The 20,832-nt window shown below is 43.0% G+C and overlaps 1 protein-coding gene across 1 annotated transcript in view; it reads left to right on the forward strand.

Moving 5' to 3' along the window:
- Positions 1 to 20,832, forward strand: part of LOC138666518 (oocyte zinc finger protein XlCOF7.1-like) — a 196,296-nt gene that overhangs the window by 128,966 nt on the left and 46,498 nt on the right. The window lies entirely within an intron of this gene.

Genomic DNA, 20,832 nt, shown 5'->3' on the forward strand with positions numbered 1-20,832 from the left:
ACTATATCCCTCCGCCGCTGTGAGTACAGTACAGTTCATACTGTCACTTGCGTCACTGCTGAGTGGGAAAATTCCCACATAGCATTGCCATAAAGTGAGATCAATGATTTAAAGTAACCTCTTCAGTGATGCACTGCAGGAGCCATTGTCTCCTGTCAGTGTGTCACTGGAGGCCTATAGAGCTGTCACATCTCCTGATGTCATTGTTCTATAGGGGAGATCATCGTGGACACTCGCTATTAATTGGACTGCGTATGACAGGGAGTATACGGTTGGTTTATTTTTTTTTTGCAGGCGATCGAGGGCGTCACAGGAATTAGGCATGGTTGTAAGTATGGTGAAATTAAGAAAATTAAAATACTTTTTCTGGCTGTGTCTTTTTTTAACTCATTCACTACTATAGGATTAATAATGGATAGGTTTCTTATTGACGCCTCTCCATTACTAACAGGGCTTAATGTCACCTTACAATACAAAGATGACATTAACCCCTTATTACTCCATATGACACAGCTACAGGGCAGTGGGAAGAGAGATGCTCTTACAGATGCGCCATTTCTGGGGTGGCTGGGAGCTGATATTTGTAGCTGGGGGGGGCCAATATTCATGGTCCCTTCCTAGGCTATGAATATCAGCCCGCAGCTGGCTACGTAGCCTATCTGGCTATAAAATATAGGGGGACCCCACGTCATTTTTTGGGGGGGTCCTCCTATTTTAATAGCCATTAAATGCTACGCAGACAGCTGTGGGCTGATATTCATAGCATGGGAAGATCCATGGGTATAACCCGCTTCCCAGGCTGTAAACATCGTCCCCCAGTCACTGGCTTTCCTATTCTGGACTTGAAAATTGCGCGGGAGCCCATGCAAAAAAATTTTTCCATTTTTTTTTTTTTTTTTTTTAAATTAAACATATTGCTTTTCAGGAAGGGGTTACACTTGTGAGAAACTTGCACAAGTCCCACACCTCAATACCCAGCACTGCCACCAATACTGGGACTGGAGTGTGCAGCTGCATGTATTTCTATGCAGCTGAACGCTCCTGTCCGAGTGCCGGTGGCAGTGCCGAGTACTGAGATGCGAGACTCGTGCGAGTTTCTCGTAAATTGTGACCCCGGCCTAACGCAGACTTTTTTTTCTATCTATAGATAGATCTATAGAAAAAAACACAAAAAGCAGCACCAAAAGAAAACAAAGGGTTCAAAAAATCCTTCCAGGTATGTACCAAACCTTAGAACTCGGTTTCAGAGCCCGGTGAAATAGTCCCGGTCCCCTGACTGAGTATACATTTTTTTCTACATAAATAAGTACCCACCTTGGTAATGTTTGAAACGTATGCTATAAAGGTCTGATGAGAGGAAATAATGAGGCTCGGAGGCATAGATGTATTTTTTTATTCCAGGTGGTAACACATTCGTTGCTGTATTCATCAGACTGACCTAGTGTTCAATTCTCATACTGCTAGCTGTTTGACGGCAGTATTACTGCCACTATTCACACTGAGCAAGTAGACAGAGACTTTGCTGTGGAGGAATTGAAAAAGTAGTCAAATGGTTTCGACTGATCGCTGTTAGATAAGCAGAATCTCTGTGTTGTGGATTTTATTACTGGACATATAGGAACACTGAGAAAAGCATTAATGAACATGTCCGCATAATACATAATTCTATAATAGGTCAGTATAATGGTGCATTGTCATTTCAATGATAGAGATATCTGATTTAGACCAATGATATCTGCATTATCCTATTGTAAGACTTAAACAAATGTGGACATATTTATATGTGTATGAGGATCCAGGACAATCCCATAGATGTCAATGAGCTTTTGACAAAATGTGGATATGGGATGATATATAGTTTTAATATTGGGCACAAAAATTATATGGCGGTATACTACTGCTGATGCACTGATTGTATTTGAGTTTGCACAGGTGCACTTTATTTTTATGATCATCTATGCAATATTTTATAGTGATTTATTAAAAGTTATGTTTTATTTAGTCCCAAACCGCTACTAGTATAAATATGCATATTTAGTAGAGGTGTATTTAAGTATGCATATTATGCATACATACTTATATACATGCATATAAAAGTACTAGATTGTGGCCCGATTCTAACGCATCGGGTATTCTAGAATATGCATGTCCCCGTAGTATATGGACAATGATGATTCCAGAATTCGCGGCAGACTGTGCCCGTCGCTGATTGGTCGAGGCAACCTTTATGACATCATCGTCGCCATGGCAACCATTATGACATCTACGTCGATACTGTGCCCGTCGCTGAATCAGAAACGTGAGATGTCTACGTCCTTTATGACATCATCGTCGCTGTGCCCGTTGCTGATTGGTCGAGGCCTGGCGGCCTCGACCAATCAGAGACGCGGGATTTCTACGTCGATGCTGTGCCGGTCTCTGATTGGTCGAGGCCTGGCGGCCTCGACCAATCAGAGACGCGGGATTTCCAGGACAGACAGACAGACAGAAAGACAGACAGACGGAAAAACCCTTAGACAATTATATATATAGATGGGCACCCCTGGTCAAAATTAGTGTTATTGAGAACTGATAAGCAAGTTTGAAGATGAAATTATCTCTAAAAGACCTAAAGTTAAAGATGACACATTTCCTTTGTATTTTAGGCAAAAGAAAAAAAATACACTGTCATTTATTACCTTTTAAAAATTACAAAAAGGAAAATGGACCGATGCAAAAGTTTGGCCACCCTTGGAGATTTGTGTGCTCAGATAACTTTGACAAACATTTCAGACCTTAATTAGCCTGTTAGGGTTGTGGCTTATTCTCTATCATCTTTCGGAAAGGTCAGGTGATGCAAATTTCCCAGCCGTATAAAAATCCAGCTTCCTCTAACCTTGTGCCAAAAAACAGCTGTTACGGCTAGCGGAACACACCGAGTAAATATAGATGTTTATTATAAATGGTGCGTTCACAGCCCGGGGTCCACCGTACAGGAGGAACCTGCTGCTAGTGAATGGTGGCAGTGTTTGGCGGTAGGTATAGACTAGCTCTGTTACTTCACAGAGTAGCCGTGAGAGGAAAGCACTGCGCCCTGTTAGCCTCACAGGAGCACAAGCTTGCTGCCGAACTGATAGCAGTCAGTGGTTATGCACATACACAATCTCCTCACCAGAAGTGCCGGTAATCTAGGGGTTTATTTCAGCCGGGTCCCTGAATATGCTCATACAATCTCCTCACCAGAGGTGCCGGTATTCTAGGGGCTTATTTCAGCCGGGTCCCTGAATACATTCATACATAACCACACAGGCGCAAAGCACATATTTGGATTGATACTAGCGCATGGCCGCGCCTTTTATAGCTGCAGCAAGTACAAGACCTTCCTAGAAGGACCAATGAGAGGCTGCCACAAAGCCTGAGCACCTTCAGGACCTTCCTGGAGAACCAGTGGGCTTTGCTACAGTATCCAAGCATGTGACCCACGATCTCCAATGAGAGATCTTACCCTGGGCATGCTCAGAAGGAGAAAAGCAGAACTTAGTCCCAAAAGCATCTGCTTCCCGCTGCCCAGCACTGGCTTCAATGGCAGAAGCTGGAAAAGCAGCAGTAACCCTTTGCACAGAGTCAGACTGAGCGAGACGCTGGGACTGACATCTCCGCTGAGCAGGCTCCACTGCGGCAGGAGAAGAATGGGAGACCGCAGCGGAGATAGCCCGAGATTCCCCCCATGCAGAGGCGGGAACTCGACTCCTAACAACAGCAGCCATGGGTTCTTCTAAGCAGCTGCCTACCACTCTGAAAATTATATTGTGATACTTGCAAAAAGTGTGCTACTAGGTAGTAACCATGCAGGGTGCCCAAACTTTTTCATTGGACCATTTTCCTTTTTGTAATTTTTAAAATGTATATTTCTGTTTGCCTAAAATACAAAGGAAATGTGTCATCTTTAATTGTAGCCTTTTTATAGATCATTTCATCTCCAACTTGCTTAACTGTTCACAATAACAGTAATTTGGACCAGGGGTGCCCAAACTTTTACATGGCACTATATGTAGCAGAGTTATGTGTGTGTATGTAAATGCATATGTAGCAAAGCTGTGTGTGTATATAAATGTGCCTATAGCAGAGCTGAGTGTGCGTGCACTGTCCATGCAGCAGTGTTATGTGTGTATATATATGTGCTGTAGAGTGTTCATTAATATTTGTGCTGTGAAGGTGAATATATATGTGAATGGTGCAGAGAAACACTAACAAAAGATTTTACTTCACTATTTTACACTAGTGCATTAGAGTCACAAGGGTCATTTGGTGTGGTCATCCACTGGCCTGGATTTCTTTAGAAAGACCGCACAGGCTGGAGCTGACCCCACTGAAAGCCTGTTCTCTTTCTCCGTGGACAAAACACTGCTTAGACAAAACAGGTTTGAGGGTACCACACTCCGGTAAGACTTTATTGGGTCACCAACTTATAACAGCATGTATTACATAGAAATAGTACGCAAGATAGTTCAAGCAACAGAGTCACCCTCTTCCACTGGCTCGCCATGAATTTTGAACCTTCATGACTTTGGGGCATCTACCACAACCAGCAGCACCCGTCTTTTGATAGACGCCCACAGAGAGGAGGTAGTGACAAACTTAGAAAGCTGACCAAGCACAGTGGGGTATGTGGCCAGGTGACCGAATTGTCCTAACCCTGGTTATCCAAACAAATTCATGGGCTCAGTTTTGGGCAGTGGAGCAGTTCTCTAATCCACCAGCCTGAACCATGGTCTTTAGGCTAAAGTCCAGTGGAATCACACCGGTGACAGGAGCAGGCCCCTTTTTATAAGCCTCAGCTTCCATTTCAGGGCATTGTCCCACAGGATTGGCTGAAATGTCTGCTGCTCCCTCATTGTTCGATTCCTCATTTAGGCTGCCTAATTATCCTCCAAATGATGCACACTTGTACACCGCAGGGGACTAATGCAATCTGTAATCAGCAGACTTTTCATAAATTAGATTACAAATAGGGACACCAGACAATCTCACATGAAACAATGGCTATTTTCCCATCACTTAGTGAACAAAGGAAAAATGCCAAAATGGAGGTAGTCTATATTAATAGCACTTCCAAAAATTGCAGAAAAACGGGGAAAAAAAAGTATTGCGCTAAATACTAAAAAACATGATTTTTATTATAACACTTGATGAAAACAATGTTAAAAGGTAATACACACATGAAAATGGAGGGCTAAGTAGCAAAGCACCTTCATGCAACCAGGTAAGGTAAGATGGAGAAACCCCAAGGTTTCCTGCCTTCAGCACCCAGGTCAAGAGATGAGAATACTTGCTGCCATACTTTGTGCCTGATCATCTCAATCCTACTTTGTTGGCTATATAGACTGTAGTATGGCTTATTTTGACTTCAGTACAACTTTGTCTTATCCCTTTGTTATTGCATGTATCATTTGTTGGATTAACATCATGATCTAATTTCCCATCAATACATGTCATTTGCCCCTTTCTATATTTTGAAACTACTAGCTCTCCCTGGTTCTCAATATTTTCTCCACTTGGAAATTTAAAGGAACAACATAGCGTTATTTACGGTACTTCTTTTTGAGCACAAGGTTTTTATGAGCTATTACCGTATTTTTCGGACTATAAGACGCACCGGACTATAAGGCTCACCCAGGTTTTAGAGGTGGAAAATAGGGAAAAAAATATGTGAAGCAAAAAAATGTGGTAAAATATTTAATAACATACTATTATATATAATAACACCACATATACTGTAATAGTATGTTATTATGTTGGAAGCTGCGGGACCAGTGTGGTGTCTGTACAGTACTATATGAAGATGCTGGAGGGTGAGTATAAGAATGGGGGCACAGGGCTTATATTTAAAGCACCACTCCAGCACTGCAAAATAACACTGCAGTGCTGCTTTAAAATCCAATGAGAGAACTATAACTCCCAGCATGTCCTGCAGATCCTATGACATGCTGGGAGTTATAGTTCACTAAAGAAGTGGCAGAGTGCTTTATTGTGTTTTGGAAAGACTAACCTCTTAATTGTGGCAGCCAGCCACACTGTGGTGAGGCAAAAGCATCCCATGACTGCACACAGAGCCCTTCCTCTTGTTGCCTTTCCATAGCACAGGTAATGGAAGCCAGCAGATTCTAGTGTTGGAGTCTGAAGGACCTGTGATGATGTCAAGAAGAGGGAGGGCTCTGTGCTGCCATGTGATGCTCCAGTCCGCCCACTTCTGACATCATCACAGGTCCTCCTTGTGCACACTGCACAGCACTCAGCTCCAGCCCAGGAAGGTACAGCGATCTCCTCTCCCCCGGACCCTGCTGCTGCTGCCTCCTCCTCCCCCGGACACACGGATCTCCCCAGCTGCTGCAGGAATCAGCGCTGGGGATGCAATGTGTGTCCCTGCTTAAGTGCAGTATTCATTTGCCTCTCCCAGCTCACCAATCAGCTGATAGGTGGGCGGGAGTAGCTAATGAATATTCACTGTACTTAATCATCGGGACCACATGGTTTCCCCAGCACTGATTCCGGGCAGCGGGACATTCTGAAGTGGGATAACAGTGCGATCCCACTCACTGCTGCCCCCCTCCCCACATGCTACATCCGTACCATAAGACGTACCAACACTTTCCTGCCAAATTTGGAGGAAAAAAAGTGCGTCTTATGGTCAGAAAAATACGGTACCTCCAATAATACTACTGGTTTTTGACATGTATTAAGCTTGTACATCTTGCCCTTCCTGGTTGCATGAAGGTGCTTTGCTACTTTTGCCCTCCTTTTTCATGTGTGTATTACCTTTTAACAATGTTTTTATCATGTATTATAATAAAAATCATGTTTTTAGCATTTAGCACAATACTTCCCTCTTTTTTTATTTTCTATTAACAAAGGAATAGTATGTATGGCACAATTAAGAATAATTCATCCTCTCACAAGTGGCCAGATTTTTCTAGGACCGCTCAGTCATCACACACCCTTCCAGTTTACACCATCAGGGAAGATTTAACCGCTTCATGACCACCCACTGTACATAAACTTGTTCACTCCTTCGGTGCACACCGTAAAAAAAAAAAAATGGAGCAAAAACCTTTGCTTTTTCATCATGCCGCCAAACAAAAAGTAGAATAAAACACGATCAAAAAGTCATATCAAAATAAAAATGGTAGCGATGAAAACATCTTCTCCCACAGAAAACAAGTTGCCATACAGCTCCAACAGCGGAAAAATAAAAAAAGTTATAGCTTTCAGAATAAAGCGATGCAAAAACAATTATTTTTTCTATAAAATTGTTTTTATTGTGAAAAAGCGGCAAAACGTGAAAAAAATTATATAATGTGGAATCACTGTATGGCTGGAGTCACACTAGCGAGTTTTACGGACGTATGAGTGCAGAAAATACGTCCGTAAAACACGCCTAACAAACGTCCCAATTATTCTCTATGCCCCTGCTCCTATTTTACTGATCAGTATTATACGGCTTTCTACGGCCGTAGAAAATCGCAACATGCTGCGTTTGTCACCGTATTGCGCAAAAAAAAGCCAATGAAAGTCTATGGAAGCCAGAAAAATACGGATTACACACGGACCAGCAGTGTGACTTGCGAGAAATACGCAGCGGTGTTAGAGAGAAAAGCCGGCAATTCAGTGCGGTGTACAGTAAAATCACACTGACAGCTTACAGTAGAATAGGTAGAAGAAATGTGTACACATAGAATAGGTATATATATATATATATATATATATATATATATATATATATATATATATATGTCAGTGAGACACATATATGTACCGTATATACTCGAGTATAAGCTGACCCGAGTATAAGCCGACCCCCCTAATTTTGCCACAAAAAACTGGGAAAACTTATTGACTCGAGTATAAGCCTAGGGTGGAAATGCAGCATTTACCGGTGAATTTCAAAAATAAAAATAGATCATTATTTCCCCATAGCTGTGCCATACAGTGCTCTGCACCGTTCATATTTCCCCATAGCTGTGCCCCATATACAGTGCTCTGCACCGTTCATTGTGCCCCATAGATGTGCCATATACGGTGCTCTGCACCGTTCATTGTGCCCCATAGATGTGCCATATACGGTGCTCTGCACCGGTCACTGTGCCCCATAGATGTGCCATATACGGTGCTCTGCACCGTTCACTGTGCCCCATAGATGTGCCATATACGGTGCTGCACCGTTCACTGTGCCCCATAGATGTGCCATATACGGTGCTCTGCACCGTTCATTGTGCCCCATAGATGTGCCATATACGGTGCTCCGCACCGTTCACTGTGCCCCATAGCTGTGCCATATACGGTGCTCTGCACCGTTCATTGTGCCCCATAGATGTGCCATATACGGTGCTCTGCACCGTTCACTGTGCCCCATAGATGTGCCATATACGGTGCCCTGCACCGTTCACTGTGCCCCATAGATGTGCCATATACGGTGCTCTGCACCGTTCACTGTGCCCCATAGATGTGCCATATACGGTGCTCTGCACCGTTCACTGTGCCCCATAGATGTGCCATATACGGTGCTCTGCACCGTTCACTGTGCCCCATAGATGCTCCACATAAATCTCTGCCGCCGCCGCTGCTGCTGCTGCAATAAAAAAAAAAAACACATACTCACCTCCCTTGATTGCAGCTCCCGGCGTCTCGTTCCGGCGCCTCCATCTTCCCGGCGTCTCTGCTCTGACTGATCAGGCAGAGGGCGCCGCGCACACTATATGCGTCATCGCGCCCTCTGCCTGAACAGTCAGAGCGCAGACGCCGGGAAGATGGAGGCGCCGGCCGGGAAGATGGAGCGACGCTCGGCGGCTGGAACGAGGACAGGTGAATATGCTATACTTACCTAGTCCTGGCGATCCTCGCGCTGTCCCTCTGCCTGGTCTTCGGTGCCGCAGCTTCTTTCTCTATCAGCGGTCACCGGCACCGCTGATTAGAGAAATGAATAGGCGGCTCCACCCCTATGGGAGGTGGAGCCGCTTACTCATTTCTGTAATGAGCGGTCCCACGTGACTGCTGAAGAGGGGAAGAAGCTGCAGCACAGAAGACCGTGGGACGGCAGGGACAGCGCGAGGATCGCTGGGACTAGGTAAGTATGCCTCAGCGCCCTCACCCCCTCACCTGCCGACCCTGCCACCCACCTTGACTCGAGTATAAGCCGAGAGGGGCACTTTCAGCCCAAAATTTTGGGCTGAAAATCTCGGCTTATACTCGAGTATATACGGTATATATATTATTACTTCATACAGCGCTAGATAGCTTTAAAGCCGGTAATTCAATTACCGGCTTTTGCTATCTCCTTCCTAAACCCGACATGATATGAGACCTGGTTTACATACAGTAAATCATCTCATATCACCTTTTTTTTGCATATTCCACACTACTAATGTTAGTAGTGTGTATATGCAAAATTTGGCCATTCTAGCTATTAAATTAAAGGGTTAAATGGCGGAAAAAATTGGCGTGGGCTCCCGCGCAATTTTCTCCGCCAGAGTAGTAAAGCCAGTGACTGAGGGCAGATATTAATAGCCTGGAGAGGGTCCATGGTTATTGGCCCACCCCTGGCTAAAAACATCTGCCCCCAGCCACCCCAGAAAAGGCACATCTGGAAGATGCGCCTATTCTGGCACTTGGCCACTCTCTTCCCATTCCCGTGTAGCGGTGGGATATGGGGTAATGAAGGGTTAATGCCACCTTGCTATTGTAAGGTGACATTAAGCCAAATTAATAATGGAGAGGCGTCAATTATGACACCTATCCATTATTAATCCAATACTAGTAAAGGGTTAAAAAAACACACACATTATTAAAAAATAATTTAATGAAATAAAAACAAAGGTTGTTGTAATATTTTATTCTACGCTCAATCCAATCACTGAAGACCCTTGATCTGTAACAAAAATAAAAATAAACCAACAATATCCATACCTTCCGCAGATCTGTAACGTCCAAAGAAGTAAATCCATCTGAAGGGGTTAAAATATTTTGCAGCCACGAACTCTGCTAATGCAGCGTTGTTCCTGGCTGCAAAACCCCGGGGAATGAAGGTAAAGTAGGTCAATGACCTATATTTACCTTCATTTGCGGTGAGGCGCCCTCTGCTGGTTGTCCCTAGATTGTGGGAACTTTCCTAGAAAGCTCCCAGGCTCGAGTTCATATGAGGACAACCAGTAGAGGGCGCCTCTTATGAACTCGAGCCTCGGAGCTTTCTAGGAAAGTTCCCACGATCTAGGGACAACCAGCAGAGGGCGCCTCACCGCAAATTAAGGTAAATATAGGTCATTGACCTACTTTACCTTCATTCCCCGGGGTTTTGCAGCCAGGAACAACGCTGCATTAGCAGAGTTCGTGGCTGCAAAATATTTTAACCCCTTCAGATGGATTTACATCGTTGGACGTTACAGATCTGCGGAAGGTATGGATATTGTTGGTTTATTTTTTTTTGTTACAGATCGAGGGTCTTCAGTGATTGGATTGAGCGTAGAATAAAATATTACAACAACCTTTGTTTTTATTTCATTAAATTATTTTTTAATAATGTGTTTGTGTTTTTTTAACCCTTTACTAATATTAGATTAATAATGGATAGGTGTCATAATTGACGCCTCTCCATTACTAATTTGGCTTAATGTCACCTTACAATAGCAAGGTGGCATTAACCCTTCATTACCCCATATCCCACCGCTACACGGGAATGGGAAGAGAGCGGCCAAGTGCCAGAATAGGCGCATCTTCCAGATGTGCCTTTTCTGGGGTGGTTGGGGGCAGGTGTTTTTAGCCGGGGGGGGGGGGGGCAATAACCATGGACCCTCTCCAGGCTATTAATATCTGCCCTCAGTCACTGGCTTTACTACTCTGGCGGAGAAAATTGCGCGGGAGCCCACGCCAATTTTTTCCGCCATTTAACCCTTTAATTTAATAGCTAGAACGGTCAAATTTTGCATATACACACTACTAACATTAGTAGTGTGGAATATGCAAAAAAAAAGGTGATATGAGATGGTATACTGGATGTAAACCAGGCCTCATATCATGTCGGGTTTAGGAAGGAGATAGCAAAAGCCGGTAATTGAATTACCGGCTTTAAAGCTATCTAGCGCTGTATGAAGTAATAATATATACATATATGTGTCTACTGACAGATATATATATATATATATATATATATATATATATATATATATATATATATATATATATATATATATAGACAGTATATATGTTTTTGTTTTTTTTTACACATGGATCCCTTGTATAGCCGTATGTCGGTTTTGCAAGCCTGCGAGAAAAACACGCAGTACGGATGCCATACGGATTACATACGGAGGATGCCATGCGCAAAAAACGCTGAAACACCAAGGCCTACGGAGGAGATACGGACCACTATTTTGGGGACTTTTCAGCGTATTACGGCCGTAATATACGGACCGTATTGTCTTACGCTGAGTGTGACTCCAGCCTAATTGTACTGACCCGAAGAATAAAGCTGCCTTACTAATTTTACTAAACATGCAACATCATAAAAAAAAGATCCTGAATTCCTGGTGTTTGATCATTCTGTCTCCCAAAAATCAGAATAGAAAGCGATCAAAAATGTCATGTGCCCAAAAATGGTACCAATAAAAACGTCAGCTCGACCGGCAAAAACAAGCTGTCACATGACTCTGTCGGCCGAAATATGGAAAAATTATAGCTCTCAAGATATGGTGATGCAAAAACTTGTTTCTGCAATAAAAAGCGGTTTTTAGGCCTCTTTCACACATCAGTGTCTCCGGTACGTGTACTGACAGTTTTCTCACGTACCGGAGACACTGACACACGTAGACCCATTCAAATGAATGGGTCTATGCACATGTCTCCGTGTTTTCACAGACCGTGTGTCCGTGTGCAAAACACGGAGACATGTCTGCTTTTCTCTTGCAGCACGTACCGCAATACGTCCCACATACGTGCACACGGAGAACAGTGTGCACTCTCCTCCGTGTGCACGTACCGCCCGCAGGAGAGACAGCGCTACAGTAAGCGCTGTCCCCCTGCGTGTGATGCTGAAGCCGGCATTCATTCCTTCTCCCCAGCAGCGTTCGCTGGAGAGAAGGAATGAAAAATCAAGGTTTTTTTTTGTGTGTTAAAAATAAAGTTTGTGGGTCACCTCCCGCCTCCCATCCCCTGTGCGCCCGTCCGCTTGCCGAGAAATACTCACCCAGCTCCTGCGATGTCTGCTCTCAGCGCCGGCAGCAGGTCCTGTGTGAGCGGTCACATGGTACCGCTCATTACAGTGATGAATATGCGCACAAAAATAGGCCTCTTTCACACTTCCATCTTTTGGCATCCGTCACAATCCGTCGTTTTGGGCAAAAAACGGATCCTGCAAATGTGCTCGCAGGATGCATTTTTTGCCCATAGACTTGTATTCGCGACGGATGGCCACACGTCGTGTCCGTAGTGCGACAGATCCATCGTGTTTTGGTGGGCCGTCGTCACAAAAAAAGTTCAAGTGAACTTTTTTTGTCCATTACCTCCGCCCCCTCCTCCCCGAACTGCAGAATGGGCAGCGGATGCGTTGAAAAACTGCATCCCCTGCCCATGTCATGCAAAACTTTCACAACGTCCGTCGGTACATCGGCCCGACGCATGCGACGGACCCGTACCGACAGAAGTGTGAAAGAGGCCTTATGGCGCGCCTTCCCTTTCATGCCCTGCCATGCTCCCAGACAGTAGTTTTCCACAACATACTGGGTATTGACATACTCAGGAGAAGTTGCACAACAAACTTTGGGGTCCATTTTTTCTTGCTACTTTTATGAAAATAAAAAAGTAGGGGCTAAAATAACATTTTTGTGGTTAAAAATGTTTTTTTTTAAATTTTGATCGCTCAATATTATAAAATTCTGTTAAGCCCTTGGAGGTTCAAGGTGCTCACCAGACATCTAGATAAATTCCTTGAGGGGTCTAGTTTCCAAAATAGGGTCACTTGTTGGGGGTTTCCACTGTTTAGACACATCAGGGGCTCTCCAAATGCAACATGGCATCCGCTATCGATTCCAACCAATTTTGCATTCCAAAAGTCATATGGCGCTCCTTCCCTTCTGACCCCTGCCGTGCGCCCAAACAGTAGTATTCCCCCACATATGGGGTATTGGCGTGCTCAGGAGAAATTGCACAACATATTGAATGAAGCAATTTCTCCTGTTACCTTTTTGAAAATGCTAAATATGGAGCTAAAAGGTTTATTTGGGAAAAATGTTTTTTTATTTCCACGGCTCTACGTTATAAACTTCTGAGAAGCACCTGTGGGTTCAAGGTGCTCAATACACATCTAGATAAGTTCCCTAAGGGGTCTAATTTCCAAAATGGTGTCACTTGTTGGGGGTTTCCACTGTTTAGGCACATCAGGGGCTCTCCAAACACGACATGGCAACTGCTAATTATTCCAGCATATTTTACATTCAAAAAGTCAAATGGCGCTCCTTACCTTCCAAGCCATGCCGTGCGCCCAAACAGTAGATTTCCCCCACATATGCGGTATCGGCATGGTCAGGAGTAATTGAAAATCAAAATGTATAGTCCATTTTCTCCTGTTACCCTTGAGAAAGTAAAACAGTTAGGTCTAAAGGAAAATTTTTGTGAAAGAAAAGTAAATGTTTATTTTTTCCTTCCACATTCCATTCACTCCTGTGAAGCACCTGAAGGGTTAATAAAGTTCTTGAATGTGGTTTTGTGCACCTTGAGAGGTGCAATTTTTAGAATGGTGTCACTTTTGTTATTTTCTTTCATATGGACCCCTCAAAGTGACTTCAAATGTGAGGTGGTCCCTAAAAAAATGGTTTTGTAAAATTTGTTGAAAAAATTTAAAATCATTGGTCAAATTTTAACCCTTATAACTTCCTAACAAAAAAAATTTGGTTCCAAAATTGTGTTGATGTAAAGTAGACATGTGGGGACTGTTATTTATTAACTATTTTGTGCGATATGACTCTGATTTAAGGGCATAAAAATGAAAAGTTTGAAAATTGCAACATTTTCAAGATTTTTGCCAAGTTTTCATTTTTTTCCCACAAATAAACGCAAGTCATATTGAAGAAATTTTACAGCTATCATAAAGTACAATATGTCATTAGAAAACAGTCTCAGAATCACCAGGATCTGTTGAAGTGTTCCAGAGTTATGACTTCGTAAAGCGACAGTGGTCAGAATTGTACAAATTGGCCCGGTCACAAAGGCAAAAACAGGCCCAGGCACGAAAGGGTTAATTAGTTTAAAAAAAAAATGTTTTCCCCTTTTTTCTGCAGTGTAAACCTTGGATGCATCTTATGATTAGGTGTGTTTTATAATCTGAAAAATACAGTATATTAGAATTAAAAATATATGCATTTACTAATATCTTTAGGCTAAGTTCACACTAGGCGTTTTTGCTGCATTTTTTATGCTAATTTTCCTCTGCGTTTTACAGTACCAGCAAATCGTGATCTCCTTAGAAAATACGGCTTTATCCTGAGAGGCGATCCGATTCTCTCCAAACACTTGCCGGCCCAACCAAAAACAGTATATAGAAAAAAATTGTACACTTCGTAACTTAGTTGCTCCCAGCAATATTACTCCTAACCCTAATCTTTAAGGGTTACAAAATGTCTCTGTTGTGTTTCCATTATACATGGAACAAGGGAATTCAAATTGAACACCACCGGTACGACCTTTAAAATCAATTGCCATGAGAGCGGTCAATCAATATTCGTGATATACCTAATAGAATGTACTTGTGGTCTTCAGTATGTAGGTAGGACCATCCAGACCATGCATGCAAGATTGAATAAGCACCGGCAAAATATTCAAAATGGTTTTCTACTACATAACTTATCCAAACATTTTACAATAACACACCATAAAGACCCCAGGCATTTAAAACGCACTATCATTGACCATATATCAGATAATGTCCCCAATCAGTATAGGAGCTTAATTAACAGAGAGAGCTACTGGATATTTAAATTAGGCACACTTGCCCCTGACGGTTTGAATATCACTATAGAAAATGAAAAAAAAAGAAAGAAAAAAAAAGTGAAATTTTTATATGTATTTTTTAATAAATTTATATGTATTTTAATCATTATTCTTTATTGTTTTATTGTACACATGGACTCATTGTCTTAATCATTTTTGTAGTTTTTTTTTATATATTTGTACCACCATTTATACAAGTGAATTTGATTGACTGTTCTATTCCTAATTTTTATTGGTTGCCATCACTTTAAATACTCCTTCTGTTTGTTTTAATTATATTGCCACCTGATGAAGAAGGTTGTAACCGTCCAAACGAGTAGTGGAATAAAGGATTAACCCCCTGCGATAATTCTTCGCTCCTTTGACCGCGATCTTCAGTACTTGTCGTTACACTTTCACTTTTGACTCTTTTACTCTTGAGATAGTTGAAGAACAGTTTGGGAATAGTTTTACTCTCCTTAGCAATGTGCTTCTGTTTCCTTTTTGGCAGCTTTAATTAGTTTTTTAGATAAAGTATTTTTCTCCCTATAGTTTTTTAGAGCTTCAATGGTGCCATCCTGCTTTAGTAGTGCAAATGCTTTCTTTTTACTGTTAATTGCCTGTCTTACTTCTTTGTTTAGCCACATTGGGTTTTTCCTATTTCTAGTCCTTTTATTCCCACAAGGTATAAACCGCTTACAGTGTCTATTTAGGATGTTCTTAAACATTTTCCATTTATTATCTGTATTCTTATTTCTGAGGATATTGTCCCAGTCTACCAGATTAAGGGCATCTCTAAGCTGGTCAAACTTTGCCTTCCTAAAGTTCAGTGTTTTTGTGACTCCCTGACAAGTCCCCCTAGTGAAAGACAGGTGAAACTGTACAATATTGTGGTCGCTATTTCCTAGATGCCCGACCACCTGCAGATTTGTTATTCTGTCAGGTCTATTAGATAGTATTAGGTCTAAAAGTGCTGCTCCTCTGGTTGGATTCTGCACCAATTGTGAAAGATCATTTTTCTTGGTTATTAGTAACATAGTTAGTAAGACCGAAAAAAGACATTTGTCCATCCAGTTCAGCCTATATTCCATCATAATAAATCCCCAGATCTACGTCCTTCTACAGAACCTAATAATTGTATGATACAATATTGTTCTGCTCCAGGAAGACATCCAGGCCTCTCTTGAACCCCTCGACTGAGTTCGCCATCACCACCTCCTCAGGCAAGCAATTCCAGATTCTCACTGCCCTAACAGTAAAGAATCATCTTCTATGTTGGTGGAAAAACCTTCTCTCCTCCAGACGCAAAGAATGCCCCCTTGTGCCCGTCACCTTCCTTGGTATAAACAGATCCTCAGCGAGATATTTGTATTGTCCCCTTATATACTTATACATGGTTATTAGATCGCCCCTCAGTCGTCTTTTTTCTAGACTAAATAATCCTAATTTCGCTAATCTATCTGGGTATTGTAGTTCTCCCATCCCCTTTATTAATTTTGTTGCCCTCCTTTGTTGCCTTTATGGGTTTCGCAGATCTCAGTTTCCCAGTTAATATCCGGGTAGTTAAAGTCCCCCATAACCAGGACCTCATTATGGGTTGCAGCTTCATCTATCTGCTTTAGAAGTAGACTTTCAATGATTTCTGTTATATTCGGGGATTTGTAAGACACCCCAATGAGAATTTTGTTAATATTTTTCCCCCCATGTATTTCGATCCATATGGACTCGACATCCTCATTCCCTTCGCCAATATCCTCCCTTAAAGGGAAGGTGCCACCAGTTTTCTTGTATTTTGTTTTTTTGTGAAATTAAGCTTAAAATAGTAATTAAAATGTATTAATGCAATGTTTGCACTGTTTGCAAACATTTCTATATGAAAAATATTATATATTTTTCTACAAATATACATATTTACCACTAGGGGGAGCATTTTCCGTTTTAGACCTCAAGCAGCAATAGTAAGATTTAGCAGCTCTGCCCCAGGGATATTAGACCACCCAAAAGGGGAGGGAAATGGTGATGTCAGCAGTTACTGCCCCAACAGTAAGAATGAAGAGCAGCATCACAGGGCAGCACCATTTTGTGTGTGACTGCCCTGTGACCTGCTATCACCAGCAGTTACTGCATCAGAGTGACAGCTTGTTTACAGAGGAGCAGAACACAGTGGGCTCAACAGCATCTGGACCCAAGAAGAGTGAAGACATGTGGTGTGCATGGAGCAGCATTAGGAGCTGTGTGGGAGCTCCAGCTCTGCAGTGAATAGCCAGGCATTATGGAGGGAGGGGAGAGATGCATTGTATGGCTCAGGCCGGGGTCACACTAGACCGCAATACGGACGAGTGCAATGCGATAAAAAATCACATAGCGCTCGTCCCAATGTTAATCTATGGGGCAGCTCCCATCATCCGATATTTTCTCGGCCGTATTCAGGATCCGAATGAAATCGCAGCATGCTGCGATTGTCAGCGTATCTCGGCCGAGAATCGCCAATGAAAGTCTATGGGGGTGAGAAAAAAATAGCACAGCACACGGACCATCAGTGTGACGTGCGAGAAATTCTCAGGCATTGGGCAGGTGACAGGAAAGGCTCAGCCATTATTTGCTCATTTTGCAAGTGTTTGAGAAAATCTCACCATACGGATGTCGCACGGATCATTGGATGCGAGAAAATTGCATCCTCGCACTGCACACGGATCACTGTTTTGGTAACATTTGTGCGATTCTCGTCCATCAAAAACGGACCTTTTTTTATACGTTGTGTGTGTCCCCGGCCTAAGAGTGACTGATGGGAGAGAAAGAGACGTGAAGTATGATGAGTGAGACACATAAGGAGTGTGATGGGGAGATACACATTGAGGCTGTGTGCACACGTTCAGGATTTTTCGCATTTTTTTTGCGTTTGTTCGCTATAAAAATGTGATAAAAACAATTTAAAAATGCATACATATGCATCACATCATTTATAATGCATTCCGCATTTTTTGTGCATATGTTGCGTTTTTTCTGGGGGGAAAACGCATCGCAGTAAAAAACGCAACATGTTCTGCGCATGTCGTGTCTCCTCCTTTGATGTGGGCTCCGGCAGTGAGCCCACATCAAAGTCACGACATGTCGGCTGTTTTGTACAGCTGACATGTGCGCGCAATAGCGGCAGGTGAAATCGCGATTCACCCGCCGCTATTAACCTGTTAAATGCCGCTGTCAAATGCTGACAGCGGCATTTAACTACCGCTTCCAGCCACGTGGCCAGAAATGAGCGCATCGTCCACCCCCGTCACATGATCAGGGGTTGGCGATGCGTCAGGATGGTAACCATAGAGGTCCTTGAGACCTCTATGGTTACTGATGCCGTCCTGCTGTGAGCGCCACCCTGTGGTCGGCACTCATAGCAATCCTGTAATTCAGCTACGGAGCAGCAATCTGATGATCGCTGCTATGTAGCTGAGCCGATCGAGTTGTGCCAGCTTCTAGTTTCCCATGGAGGCTATTGATGCATGGCAAATGTAAAAAAAAAAGTTTTTAAAAATATGAAAAAAAAAAAATAATTAAAGTTTAAATCACCCCCCTTTTGCCCCATCAAAAATAAAACAATAAAAAAATCAAACCTACACATATTTAGTATCGCCGCGTTCAGAATCGCCCAATCTGTCAATAAAAAAAACATGACTGACATGTGCCCGCAATAGCGGCGGGTGAGATCGCGATTCAACCGTTCCTCTGTATGTGTTTTCCGTCCGGCGGAAACAGCTGTTTTGACGGATCCTGCAAAAAACGGATGAAACGTGTGGCCATCCGGCGCTAATACAACTCAATGAGAAAATAACGGATCCGGCGAAAAAAAACTGATCTGGCAGAAAAAAAAGTAAATTGTGGGAAAAAAACGGATCTGGCGTGAAAAAACGGATTAGGCGGGAAAAAAAGGATCTGATGGAAAAAAAACTGATCTGGCAGAAAAAAAAGGAAATTGTGGAAAAAAACGGATAAGGCGGAAAAAAACTGATTTGGCAGAAAAAAAAGGAACTTGTGGAAAAAAACTGATCCGGCGGAAAAAAAAAGGATCAGGCGGGAAAAAAAGGATCCGATGGAAAAAAACTGATTTGGCAGAAAAAAAAGGAAATTGTGGAAAAAAACGGATCCGGCAGGAAAAAATGGATCCGGCGGAAAAAAACGGATCCGGCGGGAAAAAATGGATCCGGTGGAAAAAACGGATCTGGCGGAAATAAACGGATTCTGTGCTCGCAGGATGCGTTTTTTTCCCATAAACTTGTATTAGTGACAGATCGTGACGGATGGCCACACGTCGCGTGGTCGCGTCCGTCGTGCAATGGATCCGTCGTGTTTTGGCGGACCGTCGGCACGAAAAAACGTTCAAGTGAATTTTTTTTGTCCAGCGCGTCCGCCATTTTCTACCGCGCATGCGCTGCCAAAACTCCGCCCCCTCCTTCCAGACTTCAGAATGGGCAGTGGATGTGTTGAAAAACTGCATCCGCTGCCCACGTTGGGCACAAATTTCACAACGTGCGTCGGTACGTCGGCCCGACGCATAGCGACGGACTCGTACCGACGCAAGTGTGAAAGAGGCCTTTATGAGGGTTGAATTTAAAAAAAACAAAAAAAAACGCGTGGGCGCCCGTGCAATTTTCTGCGCCAGAGGGGGAAAGCCAACGGCCGGGGGCCAATATCTGTAGCCTGCTATGAATATCAGCCCGCAGCTGTCTGTATAGCCTTTACTGGCTATTAAAATAGGGGGACCCACCAAAAAAAAATTGCATGGGGTCCCCCTATATTTTATAGCCAGAAAGGCTATGCAGACAGCTGCTGGCTGATAGTCATAGCCTAGAGAGGGGCCATGGATATTGCCCCCCCCCCCACCCCCCAGGCTACAAATACCAGTCCGCAGCCGCCCCAGAAATGGCGCATCTGTAAGATGCGCCAATTCCGGCACTTAGCCCCTCTCTTCCCACTCCCGTGTAGCGGTGGGATATGGGGTAATGAAGGGTTAATGTCACCTTGCTATTGTAAGGTGACATTAAGCTGGGTTAATAACGGAGAGGCGTCAATAAGATGCCTATCCGTTATTAATCCAATAGTAAGAAAGGGTTAAAAAAAACACGCACACATTAGGAAAAAAGTATTTTAATATTCTTCATTTCACCATACTTACCATACTTCAGCGCCTGCAAAAAACGTAAAATAATAAACCGTATACTACCTATCCGCCGTAGTCCAATTAATATCGAGTGTCCCACGACGATCTCCCCTATAGAACAGTGACATCGGGTGATGTCACTGCTCTATAGGACCCTCAGTGACACACTGACAGGAGACAATGGCTCCTACAGTGCATCACTGAGAGGTTACCTTAGGACAAAGGCTCACTTTATGGCAATTGCTGCCTGGGAAAATTTCTCATACAGCAATGGCATAAAGTGAGACTAGGGACTTTTTTTTTTACAGTGGCGGAGGAATACAGTGGTGGAAGGATACCTTCCTGCTGTCATTGTGTTCCTGGAGCCCCTAGAGAGCAGTCGCATTATCTGATGCTGCTGCTCTCCACGGGAGATCGCCGTGGGACACTCGTGGATTTCTGCGGACAGGGAGTATATTGGTTGTTTGTTTTTTTAATATTTTTTTTACAGATGACACTGGCTTCGGGGAACAAAGTGACAAGTAATGGTGAGTATGAAATCTATGTTTAATGTACTGTATGTCTATATGTATGTAATGTATGAATGTAGCATGTATGTAGCATGTATGTATGGAGTATTTTTTTTTTTCATTCAACACATTAGCCGGATGATGGGACTATTACTGTCCCATAATTGGCTAATGTGTCAATCACTG

Source organism: Ranitomeya imitator, chromosome 2 (genome assembly GCF_032444005.1).
Source record: "Ranitomeya imitator isolate aRanImi1 chromosome 2, aRanImi1.pri, whole genome shotgun sequence".
NCBI lineage: Eukaryota > Metazoa > Chordata > Amphibia > Anura > Dendrobatidae > Ranitomeya > Ranitomeya imitator.